Raw genomic sequence first — 17,565 nt, forward strand, 5'->3', positions numbered from 1 at the left:
GTGCCAGTGTCTCACCACCCTCATCCTAAAACATTTCTTGCTTATATCTAATCTAAATCTACCCTCTCTCAGTTTAAAGCCATTACCCCTTGTCCTATCCCTACACCCCTGATCAAGAGTCCCTCCCCCCTTTCTTGTACCTCCGGGGGGGTACTGGGAGGCTGCTCTAAGGTCTCCCTGGAGCCTTCTCTTCTCTAGGCTGAACACCCCCAACTCTCTCAACCTGACCTCGAGCTGCTCCAGCCCCCTGACCACTTTTGTGGCCACACTGGTTTGCATTCAGAGCCCAGTAAGGCTGAAGCCAAACTCAGTTGTCTCTCAGGTTTTTTTTTTTGCATCCCATTTTGTTGCGTGGCCCCTTCCCCCCCTACCCCCCCTCCATCTTTTTCAGTCTCTTGGCCCCTTCGGGGCCCGACGCCCGGCGGCGGGCGGTGCGTGGCCGTGGCCGTGGCCGTGGCCGTGGTGGGGCGCGGGGGGGCCCCGCGGGCAGCCCGTGGGCGGCGGGGCGGGCCGGGGGGGCGGTGGGAGGCGATGCGGCGGTGCCGCGTGGGTTTGCGGGTGGGATTTTCCTCCCGCCTCTGCCCACTAGGTGGCTGCGTGCGGGGAGAGCCCGGAGCGGGGAGCGGCGGGCGGAGAGGGGAGAGCGAGGGGAAAAAAATAAAAAAGCAAGGGGAGAGGAAAAAAGAAAAAAAAAAAAAAAAAAAAACCGAAACCCACCGAGCTGCTGAAATTTAAGCCGGGGAGGGAGCGGCAGCGAGGCAGTCCCGGGGCCGCTCCTCGCCGCCGCAGCAGCCAGCGGGGCTGCCGGCGCCAGGCAGGGCGCCAGGCCGAGCCCGGGGACCCCGCCGGAGCGGGGCCGCCCCCCTTCCTGCCCCTTCCCCCCTTCCCTCCCTCCCGGCGGCGGCGGCGGCAGGAGGCGCCGGCCCGGCCCGGCCCGGCCCGGTGAGTGTCCTCAGCACCGCGGACAGCTCCGGCTCCGCGCCCCGCGCTCCGGCTCCGCGTTCCGCGCTCCGCGTTCCGCGCTCCGAGCTCCGCGCTCCGGGGCTCCGCGCTCCGCGCTCCGCGTTCCGCGCTCCGGGGCTCCGCGCTCCGGGGCTCCGCGTTCCGCGCTCCGCGTTCCGAGCTCCGCGCTCCGCGCTTCGGCTCCGCGCCCCGCGCTCCGCTTCTCCGCCCCTCCGGGCTCCGCTGCTCCGCGGGTGGCCGCGCTCCGCTTCCCCGCGCATCCCCGCGCCGCGGGCGGCCGCGCCCCGGCCCCCGGCCGTCTGCCCTCTGTGTGGTTGTGCGTGTGTGTCCCCCCCCGCCACCGGGCAGCGAGGCGCGGAGTTGGGCGCGGAGGGAAGCGGCGGAGGGAAGGGACCCGCGGTTCCGCCGCCGCGGTGCGGCGTCTCCCCGGTCCGGCCGCGGGGGGCTGTGCAGGGGAAGCGGGGGTGGGTTGTTGGGTGGTTTTTTTGGGGGGGGGGGGTTGGGGAAGAAAAGGCTGCCCGCACTTTCTGCAAGTTGCTTTTGTTGCTGGAATGAGGTTAAAGAAATTTGGCTCTTGGCACCTGCGTCATACGGCGAGAGGAGACAGTTCGGGGCGGGGAGGCGGTTTCTTGCTGCATACTGGCAGGCAGTGCTGGGGGGGCCTCATTCGCACCCTCTCCCCATCTCGCCTTCTCACCCCGTCCCCTCCCTCCTGCTGCCCACGGGTCCCCTCAGCCAAGGGCTGGGCACAGCCCCGCTCCCCGCAGCAGCATCCATCCTACCCCCAGCCGGGGTGGAAACCACCCTGCGCAGCCTTCTGCCTCCCGCACCCGCGGATGCTGCTGGCGGACACCAAGACCACCCGGGCTCCCTCCTGAGCCTTAACCCCAGCTTTCTGCTTCACCAAAGTTTGAATGTGAAGGTTGCCTCCTCTCCTGCCTGCTCGGGAATACCTGAGCGACGGTGCCTTGCTCTAGGCGAGCTGACCCCTGGAAGGGGCCGGCTGAGAGCTTTGGGCTGAAAGATGCTCCCTGAGCCTGCGCTGAGCTGCGACTTGCAAAGCCAGGGAGCGGAGCGCTCGTCTGGCCAGGGCACGGCGGAGCGGAGGGTTGGCCGAGCAGCTGGAGGAAGGGGCGGCGAGGGTGCTTCCGAGGCACACGTTAATTAGGCATGCTTCGTTAGCAGTTACCTGTTACGGCTTCTGGCAGGATCCATCTGTCCGGAGAGGAGGAGGAGGCTGCGCCCGGTGTGGGGATGCTTCCTGGAGAGGCGAGGGGTTCACCAGGGCGCTGCGGAGCCTGGGGGAAAGAAGCATCCCAGTATCCTGCCCTCCTGGCTGGAAATGGGGATCGCCTCGCTGCTGTAAGCTCTCCTCTCCCTGTGTCGGCTGAGACATCCTCTCTTGCGGTGGCGTTGGGGTCTCAAGGAAGGGCCAGATTTGGGGGTCGCTTTCTGCCAGCCACATGACTGCCCCCCCGCATTGCACCCCTGTGGTCAGGGAAACTGCGGTGTGGGGAATGGGCAGGAGGAGGAGGCCGGGCAGGCAGGCAGAGGGGTCACAGGAGGGTTTTCCTGACCCTTTTATGAGCTTGGCTGTTTATGTGACTGTCAGGTCCATGCTCACAGCAATGGGGTGCGAACCCCCAGGATGGGGTGCCGGACAGGCAGGCTCTGTGGGGGAGAGGGGCCGCAGAGCATCGCCGGCCCCACCAGCCTGCCAGAGGGAGCAGGTGCCCCCCAGGGTACTTGTGCAGCAAGAGGTGGTGACTCCTCCGGGGCTGCGGCTTTTACTGGGGCCACAGGGCAGAGCTGGACCCGGGGTGGTATGGATCCATATGTAGATCCATACTGCCAGGACTGGAAGGTACAGTGCTGGTTGCCAGAGCTCATCATGCTGGTGCTGGGGGCCGGGGCGGGGTGGGGGGGGGGATTTGGCTGTAACTCCTGGCACAACAAGGCTGAGGAGAAGGTCTGTTCTGAGTTGAGGTTGGGGTTTCCTCTGGGCTCAGCTCCTGGCGAGCAGAGGTGGCTCTGCGGGCAGGACCAGGCTGGGCTCCCCCTGTCTGCGGGGCTGCCTGTGGGGTACAGAGGGGCTCAAAACAGCCCCCTGGAGATCACCCCACCCTGCTCTGCACCCCAAACCTGCTCAGAGAGACTCAGCAAGTGGCTTTGAGCATCAGTAAGGTGAGGACAGAAGGCTGCGGGGATGGTTTGTCACCGCATGGTAGCAGCCATGGGGAATACACACGGATCTCTTGCTGCTCCCCTGATGCTGATGCTCCAGACTCCCCAGTCCCCCCTAGAGTAGCTCAGGGACTGTGTCAGGAGGCAGAAATAATTCCTAGGGGATCCCTTCCTGGACACAGCCACAGTTTTGGCAGCCAACAACTTCATCTGGAGCTCTGGGTGGGGGGGACAGGCACCCAAACCTGCTGGGCTGGGGTAGGGTGGGGGCTGCGTCTCCTGCCCCAGGTGTAGGGTGTCTATGGGGCTTCCAGCTCTCTCCCTGCTCCCATTCATCTTGCCAGAGTGCATAGCAAATGCAATAAACACTGAGAAAAATGCTAATTAGTGAGTACAAGTGTGCAGGGTGTAAAGTAGATGTTTAACCATATTATATAAACAAACATAAAGGAGTCATAAATTAGGCAGGGGAAGAAGTCGATCCATTGATGGAACTGCCCAAGCAGAAGAGATAAAGGCAGTGCGAAGCGGCTGAGGGACGGGGACACGACGCAGCCGTTGCCTGTAATCCTCTCTCCTTTTAATTGTGCCTGTAATGAGAAACGAAATGTCAATGTTGTTAGATGTTGCTTCTCCCCGTAGGATGGTCCCAGACAGGGGAGCAGCATCCTATGGCCAGGCCAGGGTGAAAATCCCAGTGAGGGCAAAGCCTGGGACCTCTTGAATCCTCCCAGCTCTCCAGAACTGGTCTCTAACCATGCCCAGTTTGCTGGCTGGAGTTACTGGGAGGTGGCTGCTAAATTTGATGGCATTAAGTGCTTGAAGCTCCAAGTCTCTATGGGACCTGCTCCATGGTTAGTTCCCAGTCTCCCCTAACCCACATCACTGCTCTCAGCCTGGTGTCACCCTCCCCGTGCAAGAAATAAAATAAGGAAATAAGAAGGGATAAGGACAGGGAACTAAAAATAAAATAGAAAATATGGGGCAGGTTTGGTCCGTCCCTTGGTCTGGAAAGGATTTTTCCCCCCTAGCGCTCTCTCACATGTCTCACAAGGCAGGTTGAGCCTTCCCTACTGATGCGCCTGAAACAAATCCCGGGGTGCCCAGCACCATTTCAGCTGACCTTTAGTTAAAGATTGTCCCCATCGGCTGCCTCCACTCCCACAGCCCTTGAGGGGAGCTGCTTCAACTAGGTTTCACGGGGATTGAAAGAGCCTCTCCCCTCCATCCCTCCCCACTATTTCCTGGCTGAAGGAGGGGGTCGGAGCATGGGTGAGCGAGCCCCTTCCCACTGGGGCAGCAGCATCCCTGCACTAATTAATTGATGATGGTATTCCCTGAAATAGCCCCGAAGTTTGGAGTAGTTGGACAGATCCAGCCCAGGGACAGGCAGCTGGAGCTGGCAGCTGGCTCGGTGCTGCCTGTTGAGACATCCCGTCCCCACCCACCTCTTGGCCTCCAGACCTGCTCGGGGAGTTTTCCGACTGAATTAATACTCAAAGGAACATCCTTCCTCGCCAAAATCTCAGCACCAAACCTCCCACCCACGGGCTGCCATGGAGTGCTGGGAGCCCCTCTCCTCCTGTGCCTTCCAGTCTCCCCAGCTTGTCATCCTCATCTCGGAGCTTGAATTTATTTTCCCTTTATAATTACCTATCACAATCTCTCCCAGCAGCTCCTTGATGAGCTCCAGGTAATTGTTTGGTTCTTTTTTTCCCCTTCTGTTTTCCTTGATGCTTTGCAATGTCAGAGCCTTGTATTTCCATAAGCTGGCACGTTTCTTCCCGGTAAAGCATCCGCAGGGCAGCAGCACTGACAAGGTACAGGCAGCAAAGCCAGCAGCTGCCTTGCTTATGTCTCCCGGCTTCAACCAGCTGCCTTCAGTAAAACACAACTCTTTTAATAAGCCAGCACGTAAGCATTCAAGTTGGCAGAGGTTGAGAAAACACGGGGCGGGTGGAAGTGTCATGGCTGCGGGATGTCACACGTCCCCTCCCCTCCTCCCCATAATGGGGACCCTCATGGGTGTGGTTTTGATAACCCATGGCGGGTTGCTGCCAGATTTGCTGGTGGGGTGGAAATCCCAGGGACGCTAAAGCCTCCCTCCATGCTCCCTGGGGTGTCTGGGGGTAGGAAGGGGTCTGGGTCTCCCCAAAACCCCCAACAAAAAGGACAGCAGAGGCGGTATGGGCTCGCTGAGGTCCTGGTCTCTGGAGATCTGGTGAGCACAGATCTTCATCTGAACATTTTTCACCTAAAAGCTCTTGGGTTTTGGGGGCAGCATGTCCCAGGACAAGCTAGGACCCAACCCAGCTACCACCTACTGCCTTCTCCCTGCCCCTCTCTCAGCTTTTTTCCTAAATAAGGGCTTTTTAGCAGGCATTCTGCTCCCCATCTCTTTTCCCAGAGCAGGCAGATCCCTAGTGCTTGTCTTCGACAGCCAGCCACCACGGGAGGACGAGATTGGAAGCCTCCTTCTAGTCATGTGGGTCATTGTTAGAGGAATTATTCAGGGGTATTTAACTGGTATCTGGTGGGTGTGGGATGTTGCCAACCCACTTCACTTCCCTTGGCCCAGCCAGAGCTCCTTCTCCTTTTGGAGGAGATCTCAAAATCACCCACATTTTGGGGAAATGAAGTGCATGTAGCTACTACAAGTGTAGAAAAGTCTTTAGGTAATGACTGTCCTCCAGGAGAGGGGTCTGGCAGAGGTGAAGGGTTGTCTCTCTCCTTCCCCTCTGCTCATGAGAGACATCATGGGAGGGAGAAATTATTTCAGCTTTCTGTCCTTCATTCCCAGGGCAGCTCCCTCCTCTTCCTCTCACTCTTTTGGGGAGAAGATCCTGCTTGGGGTCATGCAGGGCTGGGGGCTGTGGATGCAGCTGGAGAGGTGCCTGGGGAGCGGAGAAGCTCCAGCGGGTGCTGGGTCTCCCATCCCAAGTGCAAATATCCACCCTGGAAGAAGGAAAACAGCCTTAACTCTGCCCACCTGGCACTGCTTTCTGTTTCAGAGCCCTCCATCAAGGGATGCGAGGCAATGTCCCAGGCAAAAGCTGCTCCATTTGCATTAGCTGGAGCACATGGCTGGCTGGAGTAATTACTCTTCCTTGGCCTGGCTGCCTGGGATTTGAAAATTGATTGCCGAGTCGATACTGATGCGTTTGGATCATGCTGGGCTGCCCGTGGGCACAGGCAGGCGCTCAGGGACGGCTGCCCCCACCAACAGGCGACATGGGGAAAGGCTGGGCTTTGGCTTTCCAAGCTCATCGCTAGCAGGGGAGGTGACCCCTGAGCCCTGCCTGCGCCGAGCCCTGCCTGCGCCGAGCCCTGCCTATACTGTGCTGGAGCGGGGCGGTGGGGGTAGGACGGGCGAGCAAACAGCAGGAGCAGAGCATGCCCTGGGTCACGCAGCCCCTTGTGGTCCCCACCCTTGGGGCTCAAATCCCACCACTGCAGTCCTAGAACATCATCTCCAACAGGGAAATGTTTCCTGGAGAAGCTCTCGAGCCGTTTCCTCACTGGCTTCCTTCGTTTCAGCTGGAATCGTGTTAGTCAGCAGAAATCGCTGAAAACGTGGATTCCTAAAGTGCGTTTTTTATTTTCCTTATTTTTCTGGTGGATGAGTCCTCTACTCCCTGCAGGCTTCTGCAGCCTCTCCTTGCCAAGCACTGTGGCCAGGAATAGGTCCTGTCGATGGAGCACACCCTAAATAACATGGGGGACAAGCAGGGAGCTCCACCGGGGGCGATTTCAGCTGCGGGCGGCCAAGCTCACGCTGCAGACAGCTCAGCATCCCTGGGGTGAGAGCACGGCCGGTAATTAAAACACAGATTGATTTGGTTCGATCTGGTTGTTGTCCCTTGGGGGGGAAAGGGGGCTCCCCAAGGGGACACACTGGCACTAATGGGACCCGACGTTTCTCGGGGAGGGTCGGAGCCCTGCCTGGCTCTGCCTGGCCCTGCCTGTCTCTGCCCGCGGCCACAGTGCAGGGTTCGACCCCTCCTCGCGCCACACTCACGTGCGTGTGTTTTTATGTTTTTAGAAGTGATGCTTATACTTGCATGGAGACTTAAAAGAAAATCCCTCTGCAAAGCATCAGCATTAAACTTATCTTTAATTACACAGTTAATTTATTATGTAGCACTAGTAACAAAGTAAACTGGGCAAACAGCTCTGAGATAGCACGCTGAGAATTGCCTCATTTAGTAAATAATTTTAACTTAAGTAATTATTTCCTGCAAGGGGGATGATGCAGGAGCACCCTGGGGGACTCTTCACTCCGGGCTGCAGGAGGGATGAACCCTCCATGTAATTCCTCACGAATTACTCGATGCTGTCGTCGCCTCCTCCCCACCTCTGGCTGATGTGCACCCATCGTCCCGTGCACCCCAGGACGACCGACAGGGTCCCAGTGGGTGCTTTCAGTGGTGCCCGTGGGTGCCGCCCGCCCCAGGCTGGCAGCATCCCTGGGCAGAGGGTGGTTGGTTTTCCTTTGGGTTGAGTTGGTTGCTTTTCCTCCTGAATTTTAACTCATCCACTTGTCGTTTTGCTAAAGCATCATCTCCTTTCACTAGCCTTGCATAACGAAGACTAATTGCAGTGGGACACTGATTAACGTGCAGGGAACTTCCCCACTGGGCAGGAGGGAGTGGGCTATGGCCGAGCTGGAGGCAGACGATGTTACCAACATCACTGGTAGCCAGCACTCGTGGCTCTGCTGCCTGCATCCCGAGGTCCTCCAGCTGCCCTGTTTTCAGAAGGAAACATGGTTTATACGGAGCTGCTTCATTTCTGTTTTCTCCCCTCGTCATCCTCTCCAGCTCATCCTGCTTCCCCCTCCTCCCCTGGCTCTGTCCCTGTCCCCCCCATCCCTCTTCAGCTTCGCCCACACGCTCTTCCCCACTCCGGCCTTTTGTTTCCCCCTGGGGCTTCATTTAAAAGCGCTATTGATGCCGTTGGGCGCTAATATGAAGAGAGTCTCTCTCCGGCTGCCCGCCGCAGATGGGGACCTCAGCTCAATCCACGTCCTGTTCTCCACTGGGGAATAACAATGAACTCCAGCGCCGCGGAGAGACGGAGAAAGAGCAGCTCTGTGCTCTGGGAGACAGCCCTGTCCCCGGGGCCAAAATAACTCCACTTGTTTTATTTATCAACTCCGGGGGGACGGGGAGTGAGTGGCATACAGATGTTGCCACAGCTGGCTCTGCCGGCCCGACGTGCCTGGGACCAAGCCCTGCAGCGGGGTCCTCTGTGGAGGGGGGATGCTCTGGGGTGTCTGGGTCTCAACATCCCATCCAGAGCTGGAAAACCAGCTGGGGGGTGTTTTAAAACAAAAAGCAATATTTGGGCTATGGAGATTTCTACGGCCGAGCCCCAGGCAGCCTTCAGCTGGCAGCATCTGACCTGACATGAATTTCCACCCTGCCCCAGGCTGGGACCCCAGTGATGCTCGTACAGAGTCTGAGACAGCTCAGCATTTACCCAGCGGCTCCGGCGCTTACAAAACAGAGGAGGAAAGTCCTTCTTCATCATTTATGCACACACACAAAATGAAATGAAGGGTGATAGCAACTGAGCTGATTTTCCCCATCCCCTGCTCCCTCCCTGCCGTTGCCCCCCCGCATGCAGGCTTCCTCCCTCCCGCTCCTCTCTTCCTGCGCTCCCACGAGTGAATTGGATTAGTCACCTTCTTAATTAACTGTGCCGGTGTGAGCTCTATTAGGTATTAAATGTTTGTCACAATCCAATTAAAAAAAATCCATCCCAGCAGGGCAGGGTTTCGGAGGCGCCAGGGGTTTGCAGCCCTCACACCGGGGGCTCGGAGGCATGAAGCTGCGTGGGACTGGGGGGGGCTGGTGGGGTGTAAACCCCCCTCAGTTCCTGGATACCCCAGTGGCTTGTTTTGCCTTTGAGAAAGGTCATCCTCACCCTCTCAGCAAGGGGTGGACCCAGGGCTGGTGCCCCAAGGACAAGCAGGGATGTCCCTCCCAGCACCTCCCTGAGCCAACATGGGTTGAAAATTGGAATGGAATTGGGTGAAAATCCCCAGTGGAGCTGTGGTACACGAGCTCTGACCAACAGCAGGGTGCCGAGCCAGGGTAAGCCCAGCCTTTTGCGGGGGTTGAGGGCTGTGTTGTTAATGTGCAGGCTGGATGCTGTCGGGAGGGAGATGGCATCAGCATCTTCAGCATCGAAGGCAGCTTTTGTTTTGAATGAACGCCCACACCGGGGATGAATGAGGTGTCGCTTCTGCTTTAAAATCAACCCAGCTCCTAAGGACAGGCAGGGTGCATCCTCCTGCAGCCCCTCACAGGGTCCAGCCCCCTCTCTGGGGCACGTGCCCCACAGAAGTCCCAGGCTCTCCACCCCATCAGGTGCCTTCATCACTGCTCAGCTTTTTTATCTTTTTCTCAGTTGTCTAGACCATTTCTGATCCATAACAAACTTTCACCTCTCATCTTAGTTCCCTTAATAGCCTCTGCAGAAGGACTTTATTAAAGCCGTGTGGAAACTCTGAATTCATTACAGCTCCTTATGCTCCGCCACACAGCGCTTTGCTGGCTCCCTCAGGTCAGGGCTCCTGTAGTTTACAGGGGCCGTACAAAGCACTTGGGCTGTTTTCTTCCTAGCCCAAATTATTATTTATCATTTTTATGCATTTATTAATTATTTATTATTTAGTATTACAATTTATTATTTATTATGTCTTTATTATTATAATTTAATTTGCTTTCTCCCCACACCAAATGGCAAGGCTCACAGCATCATTCTGTGTATGTTTTGCTGTAGAGGAGGTGAACCACTCACCGGACAGGTGGGTGAAGCATCGTTTTGCATAGTAGGTTACATGTCAGTTGGTATTTTCAGTCTTCAAAAAAACTCTCGAGTGAACCCTGCAGGTACGCAGGGAGTCTCGGTGGGTACCCACAACCACACATCGCGCCCTTGAGGTCCCACAGCAGCTGATGCAGTCCAGGAGGTGATGCCCCAATGGGGAGCATCTCGTTGGCAGCAGAGGCAGAAAGCTTAATCTCTTTAAATTTCTCTTTATCGATTGTGGCTTTACAGCTAAATCACTCGCTGTAGCGATGCATGAGCCTCCCCATTGCAAGTGCATTAGTGGCCTGTGGGACTCCAGCCACTGCATGGTGCTGCCCCATGGTGCCTCGCCTGCCATCCCATCCACGGGGCTCGGCAGAGGAGCTCTGGCAGCACACGAGCATCCCTGATTTCAACATTAAATGGGAATGTTTGGGCAAGCCCAGGGAAGAGGAGTGGGATGTGATGGTGTGCAGGTGCCGATGCACTGGGGCGCTTGCCTGGGGAAGCAGCTGGAGGCAGTTTGTCACCCATGGGTGCAACACCAAAGGGGTCAGTCCTGCAGGCCCTCTCAGTCTCCCAGGTGGATTTATAGGTGCATTATGTCATGTATCTGCTTCAGGTGTCATATCTTACATCCCGTAACTGCAGGAGGGGGTCCCTCCTGCCTCCACTCTAAGTGGGTCCCCAAAACACATTCTCCTCACCAGAATGGAGGGCTGGGTGCAGGATAAGAGGGATCTTGAGGTGTTATCGATCCCTAGAGCAAAGAATCTGCTGTTCTGGAGGATTTTTCTTTCTAGCAATCAATGGAAATGTGTTTATCAGGAAACCGTGTTTGACCTGGACAAGTGTTTTACTGATGTAAACAAAGCTGGCGAGAGGGACAGAGGGAGGAGAGATAAGGAAGGTTGGGAGAGGAGAGGCAGCCACGGAAAGGACCAGGAGGGAGGAGAGGAGATGAAAGGGGCAGAAATAAGGAGGGAATCCAGCCCTTCCCTGCCCAAGCTACCAGAGAGCAGAAATAGGGGCACGGACCCACCCCAAGCTTTGCACAGACCCCCATTAGTGGTGGGCCGGGGATGCCAGGCACTGCAGACAGGGGGTCATCGCTGCCTGCCCTGGTGGGATGTCTCCAGCTGGTCCAGGCAACTCCTCGGGGAGCAGAAAGCAACTGGTTTCCTTAAATTAGCAGGTGTGCAGGCAGGGGAAGGAGCAAGGAGGGCAGGTTTCCATGGAAATGAGAGCTGGCAGGAGAGGTGGCGAAGGCAGAACAGGCAGCAGTGAGCCCTGGCAGGGGTGATGCTCTGCCCGCCTGCCCTTTGCTGCCCAAGGGAGGGCTTCTCTCTGTAGTTTTACGGTATTAATTGGAGCAAAAATTAATCTCTTTGTGATGGAGATGTGCTTATGCCTGATGCTTTAGTAACGGTCTTTTCTTCTTCCTCCGTAACATCATCTATGCTATAAGATCCTCAGGAAAGACAAGAAGCAAATGCCCAGCCATGAAATGTTGGCTTGGGGAGTGAGAGTAGGCAGCGGGTTTAGAAAAAAGAGCAGTTTCAAATGTCAGGGGAATTTGTGTGATGAGGATGCGGTTAGCGGAGGGCGGCCGGGCCAGTGGGTTAATGTGCCTAGCCTTTGCAAAATGAACCGGGGGACATTTAATGACTGTAAATAGTGAGGGCTTAGGTTTTACATCTGGTCTTTAAAATACCTGTTAAATCCCAGGTGAACTCTCACTCAGCCTCTGTCCATATTTTGGCTCCTGGGTAGGAGTAGTGCTTTTGGTCCTGCCCTTGCACATCCCCTTTGAGTCCCAGCGTAACCAGAGGAGAAATCTGCATACAGGATCCTGTGAAGCTGGTGGCAGAACTTGATCCAGGCAGGAAAAATTGATTTTGTAACATCACTGGGGCATTGCGCACATGAGTCCTGTGCAAGCAGCAGGATGAGCATCCCGATGAACATCACTTGGGACCTGGGGAAGGCATGTGTCTCCCTTTAGCTGGGAGCAAACTTCTCCTCTGCCCCAGGCCAGATAAAGCAGAGCAGAGATGGAGCTGGTAGTGCTGTAGAGAAGAATAAGGCATTATCTTCATTTTAGAATCAGCTGGAGGAGGGGATGTGTGCGCCATCTCTGCATCCTGCACATATGCATGCTGCTGGCAGGCTCACTCGTACCCTGGTCCTGTGCACCCTGGCTGGGTGCAGGGGGAATTGAGGAGCCCATTCAGCAGTCCATGCGTGACAATCCTTCCATGTGCAAGCCCTGGCCCAGCACCAGTGAAATGCACTTCTCCCAGATTCAGCGGGATTTGAGGCAGGGTGGGGATGCCACCACCACATGCAGTCAGGGCCCATGCTGCAGAGCTGTGGAGGACCTGCCCTCCTCTCCCAGAGCTGGTCCTCATCCCCCAGCGCTGATTTGAAGACATCCAGCCCCATGTGGACCCCCAAATTCCACCATCCCAGAGAAGGGGCCAACCACACCACCAGTGGGACAGGCAGAAGGACCCCCCAAACCATGCCCAGATGGTGTCGGCACAGATATTTCTCCTCTGCTCTGGCATACGGCCTGCAGCAGCCTGACTGCTGACAGCTTTTTAATAAGCTGCTGCCTGATATGAGGCCACTGAGCACAGCAGGTTGCCACTGGTGGCTTTTATTTCCACCCCCAGAACGAATTTGGGTTCCACCACACCTGGTGCTGTCTGCACCTCTCATCGCATTGGGGAGCATGGTCCGCCCCACCCACACGGTGGGACAGTCCTCCATTGGATGGGACAAGGCAGGAGGGACCCCAAATTGGGTCCCAGAGGCAGAGGGAGCTGGGGTGGGTGGCACACCCCTCTGTCCGTATCTGGGCTGCCTGCTCCTGCTGCCTGCTCCTGCTGGGAGGATGTGTGTGGGGGACCTACAGAGGCTGCTGAGATCCAGTCCAGCCTGGGCTCCCTTCCTCCTAAAATAAGTGTATTTGGGGAATACCCCACTGCAGAAACCAGTGGGATTCATCATTTACCCAGTCAGTGCCAATGCTTGGGGTTGTATTAAACAGGACACCAAGGGAATTAGAATGGATCTAATTCTTAGGGGTATAAATTGAACCATTAACCGATGTCAAGCTGGGGATGCTTTCTTCAAACTTATTTTCACTTACAAGTACTTTTTGCACATGAACCTCCACACCTCTCTACCTAAACTGGGGAAAAGCTCACCTTTGCTTCTAGGGAACAGTTCTGGCTGCTGGCTGCAGCCACACCAATTTGCCAGTGTGCCTGGCCCCAGCGTGGCAGCCTCCCGCCCATGGCCATAAATCACCCTCCTGGAGGGAAACTGACCCCCGGCAATTAGTATTTGCCTCACGCCCTGATGCACCAGGGGCTTTATCCCCTCTAAGCTTTTATCTTCTCTTGTTATCCCCTTTGGTGTCTAATCCTCCCTCAAATCCCACTAAGCCGCTGACGTGGCTGTGCCCAGACCCTGACAGCCATCCAGGGATAATTCCTCCATCCGAGGGTGGGATGCTTTGGGATGCTCCAGACCAAAACCAGAGCAGACTCAGGAGGGAGCACCAGCCATCCTCAACAAGCTAAATATTTAATTGGAGTGAAAAATCAGCTTTTTTTTTTTTGGGGGGGGGGGGGGGGGGCGGGGGTGTCCTCCCAAATCCTCCATACAGCTAGAGAATTGTATTCCCTGCTGCTTGACCTTGGTAAAAGCACTCTCTCCAAATGAGATCAGAGGCGCAAATGCGGTTAATTGCTGGCACGGGCTCCACTCCCAAGTTGCAGGGATCCCTAGGGCTCGGTGGGTGATGGCACATAGGACACCCCAATTACGAGGCCAGTGCTGGGTTGTCCCTAGCAAGGGAGCTTCTTGCCTTGCTCCAGGGCTTTGCAGAAGGCAAAGCTCTCAGCTCTTTGCTCTCCCCCAGAGCTGCAGCTGCCCCAGCCCAGGGCTCAGACTGACAGAGGTGTTATAAATTCATAACACCTGTGGGTGCCACCAGCTTCCCTGACTGTCATCACCATGGCTGTCTATTCCTTCTCCTCACTTCCTTTTTTCCTTGTGGTCACTTGGAAACAAATGTTTTAGTGCAAAGAAGGAGGGGAGGAACCTTTCTGTTTATGCCCTGGTGTATTTGGTATGAAGAATGGCACCTGGGACAAGTCCAGAGCCAGCTCTCCAGAGGGAGCTGGTCCCAGTAAACACCTCCTGCTCACATCAGGAAAAGCTTTAACTTCTTGTTTTCCAGGGTGGAGGCAGCCTAGCAGCAGCCCACATCCCTGCCATGATCATTCCCCAGGCTGGCTGTGCTGGTGCCCCACGCTGTTCCAAGCCCATGGCTGCAAGTGCCACTCTGCCACATCACAGGCCAGCAGCATTAATTGTCTCTCATTACTTTGTAATTATCCAGTAATTACTACATTCTCATTCCCCTGCCTGCCTCTCTGCACCCTGCAGCCTCGTCCCTGTTAGGTGCACCTCTTGATTATCCCTAATGATGGTGATGCAGCTGAATGCCAAAATCCCCATTTCCCTGTAATTTGCACCGTGGCAGAGCAGCCGGAGCTAAAGCCACCCTGACTTTGTGGCTGTTGGGCTCATTACTCGCTAATTATCTTCTGGGCTCACCAGGATGGTGGGGGGAAAGGGGAGATGTCCCCTGGGATGGCCACAGGTACCGCAGGGGACACCGCGCTGTGCTAGCCCCAGGCAGCTCAGTGGGGTTTTCCCATCCTGGACTGAGCGTGTGGGCAGGGGACAGGCAGCCTTTGCTGGCAGGAGAGCAGTGGGGAAGCACACCTGGGTGGCTGAGACCTTCCAAACTCATTCCACCCCATGAGGGCTTCCTGCAGGTGTGCACAAGGCACGTTCGAGCCCCCTCAGGCAGGAGGGGGTTTATCCAGGGCAGCTGTGCAGGTTTCTCCGGTTGTTGTAGCAAATGGGAAGGCAAAGTCTCAAAATGAAGAATTTAATTTTTTAGTCTATTTGGGGAATTCCTTACTCTGCTTATTCCTCATCCTGCTTAGGGAAACTGAGGCATGACACCAAGCCAGGGACTTTGGCTGCAGGAATGTGCCACCATCCCAGGGCAAGGCAGGGATGGGCCACATCCTGCTCTCCCTGCCCAGGAGTGGGAGTCTGCCCACAGGCTGCTCCCTCGGCCCCATCCTGCAGGGAATCAGGTCCCCATCAGTCATTCCTCCACCATACGGGATTTGGAGAGACATTCCTTGGATTCCTGCAGGGACCAAGCTGAGTGGGCAGTGGCCCTCCTGACCCGATCTCAAGGGTCGGTGCATCCCTTTGCCGAGCAGAAATTGTTTGGAATTGCTTGGATTGCTTGGAATTGCTTTCTGGGCAGTGAGGTCTTGCATGGTCCCACTATACCTTGGTGGTGGGAGGCAGGATTACTGCTAGCCAAGGGGGGTTGGCAGGGATACTGAAATTAATGGGGTTTGGGAAGGAGGTAGCTTGGGTGGGATGCTTCTTGAGCCTTTTTAATAGGAAAAAAAAAAAAAGACAGCCTCCCAGGTTAGAAAATAAATGGCAAAGCCTGTTTTGAAAGTGCCTGTCATGGCACAAGATGCTCCATTTGGCTGAGCATCCTTGGGTCACTGCTGGTCTGGCTGGGCAAGAGGTCCCTCCACAGGGGATGGATCCATCCGGGGCACGGGGTGGAATGAAATGGGAGGAAACAGAGGGGAGGGGGAAATCCCAGAGATGACTATCACAAGGAGGAATTAGCAGAGGCAAACACCCAATCCAGCTGTTGAATCCCCAAAAAAGCATCTGCAGGGAGATCTGGGTGCTCTCTCTCCCCAAAACCCTTCCACTGCAAATTGCTCCATCCCACCAGGGATGCAAGTGATGCCCATAGGGCCATGACCAACCCCTCAATCTTTTTATTGACACCTGAATGGTTTGGAGGGAAGAGCCAGGGGATTTTTATACTAAAAAAGGTTTTTTTTGAAGTTTAAGGTGTGCTGTTCCCAACATGGGGACTTGGTTGAGAGCACAGGGTTGGGGATAGGGCAGCAGGGAGAAAATGAACCCTTGACATTTCCCTTATTTGACCCCAACAGTGGGAGAGGTTTGGGTTTGCTCAGCACAGGTGCAGGTTTTTGGCTGAGTCAGCAGCACGTGGCTGGCAGAGGGCCAGTCCCCAAAGCAGCAGCTTGGGGTTTTAACCTTTCCCTGGGGTGAGCATAGCCAGCATCAGCGTTAAAAAAAAAAATGACGCAATGGAGGTGTGAATCAGCAAGAGGAAAATTCCCACCGTCCAGGGAGGGAGAGGAGGCAGAAAAATTACAGGCAGAGCCGTGCTGGACTCTCCGAGGCAATTTTATGGGATGCAGTGATGGAGTGGGAATAGGGAGGTTAAGGAAAGGCACAGAGCCGTGGTGCCAGAGCAGCCAGCGTGGTGTAACAATGGGGCGATGTATTGAGGATGTTCGTCTGATGATATTCTGGGCTTGAATTTCGGCTGCCGGGAAGCTTGGGAAAGCTGCCCCAGGTACCAATCTCACAACATCCCTGAAATGTGACCTTTCTCCCCAAAACTGCTGTCCTCTGCAGGGTGGCCAGGTCCTGAGCATCCCAGGATGAAGGGATGCAGGAGGTTGGGTATCCCTGCACCTGTTTGCCAGCCACAGGTTTCTTGATGCCCATGTACAGGGTGGGGCAAAAAGTGTGCTGGGGAGCGGAAGCATCCCTGGGGTGGGATGCTGAGCTTCTGCGTCTCATGCTCCTGCGCCAAAGGGTCTTCTTTCATCACTCTTTGCTGTGTGGGGGAGCTAGAGCTGAGGATGGCTTAGGAGAGAAGGCACAGAGATGGGGCCGTGTTAGCTCACCAGTAATGCACTTGAGATGAGCAGTGCGATGGAGGTCATAAACAAGACTGATGTGTGGATTAAAAAGACAGAGGAAAGAGAGGCAAAGGTTAAGAATATAAATAGGTGAAGCTCTAACCAGGAGAACAAGGTAGAGGCTGGGAAGAAGACAGTGGATAAAGCAGGGACTGAGTTGCTGGAAGGTTAGATAAACATGCAAGGGATGGGGGAATTGAGAGAAAAGCAAGGTGGATAAATAAGCAACGAGATGAGATCAGTACCAGGGAGCTGGGGGTCAGGGAGAGCTGGGAGGTGTGGGTCAGAGGGATGAGGATGTGGTACCCACCGTGCCAGGGCACTTGACATCTCCAGAGGAGAAAGAAATGCAATTGAAATCCAGCATCTCCCAAATGTGGCTCATCTCAATTCCCCTGCCAAGTGCCGAGTTACTTTATACAGCTTCCTATTTTCCCAGCTATTTGCTCAGACATTAATTTTACGGCCCGAGTCGAAAGAGCTATTCGAAACAAAGCAAGTGGCACCTCAGTCCTAACTCCCAGCAGCAGCCAGGCACTGTAAACTAGCACCACGCTGCCTCCCTGCGACCCTTAATGAGCCCTCGACAGGGCTGCACTATTAATTGCATTGCCTTACACCCCAAAAAGATGGTCCAAAATCTATATGCGTATATGCATAGTATGTACGCTGCTCCTATTAACACCCATAATGGGGTTTTCTGTTGGTTTTAGGGTGCTAGCACTGC

General features: G+C 55.6%; 1 protein-coding gene across 1 annotated transcript in view; it reads left to right on the plus strand.

Moving 5' to 3' along the window:
* Positions 1 to 650: 650 nt before the first annotated feature.
* The window catches only part of TNR (tenascin R), an 81,558-nt gene continuing 64,643 nt past the window's right edge, over positions 651 to 17,565 (plus strand). Inside the window, exon 1 of the mRNA XM_074877024.1 lies at positions 651 to 942. The gene's annotated coding sequence lies outside the window, so the exon portion shown is untranslated. The remainder of the gene's footprint in view (positions 943 to 17,565) is intronic.

Source organism: Strix uralensis, chromosome 8 (genome assembly GCF_047716275.1).
Source record: "Strix uralensis isolate ZFMK-TIS-50842 chromosome 8, bStrUra1, whole genome shotgun sequence".
Classification (NCBI taxonomy): Eukaryota; Metazoa; Chordata; class Aves; order Strigiformes; family Strigidae; genus Strix; species Strix uralensis.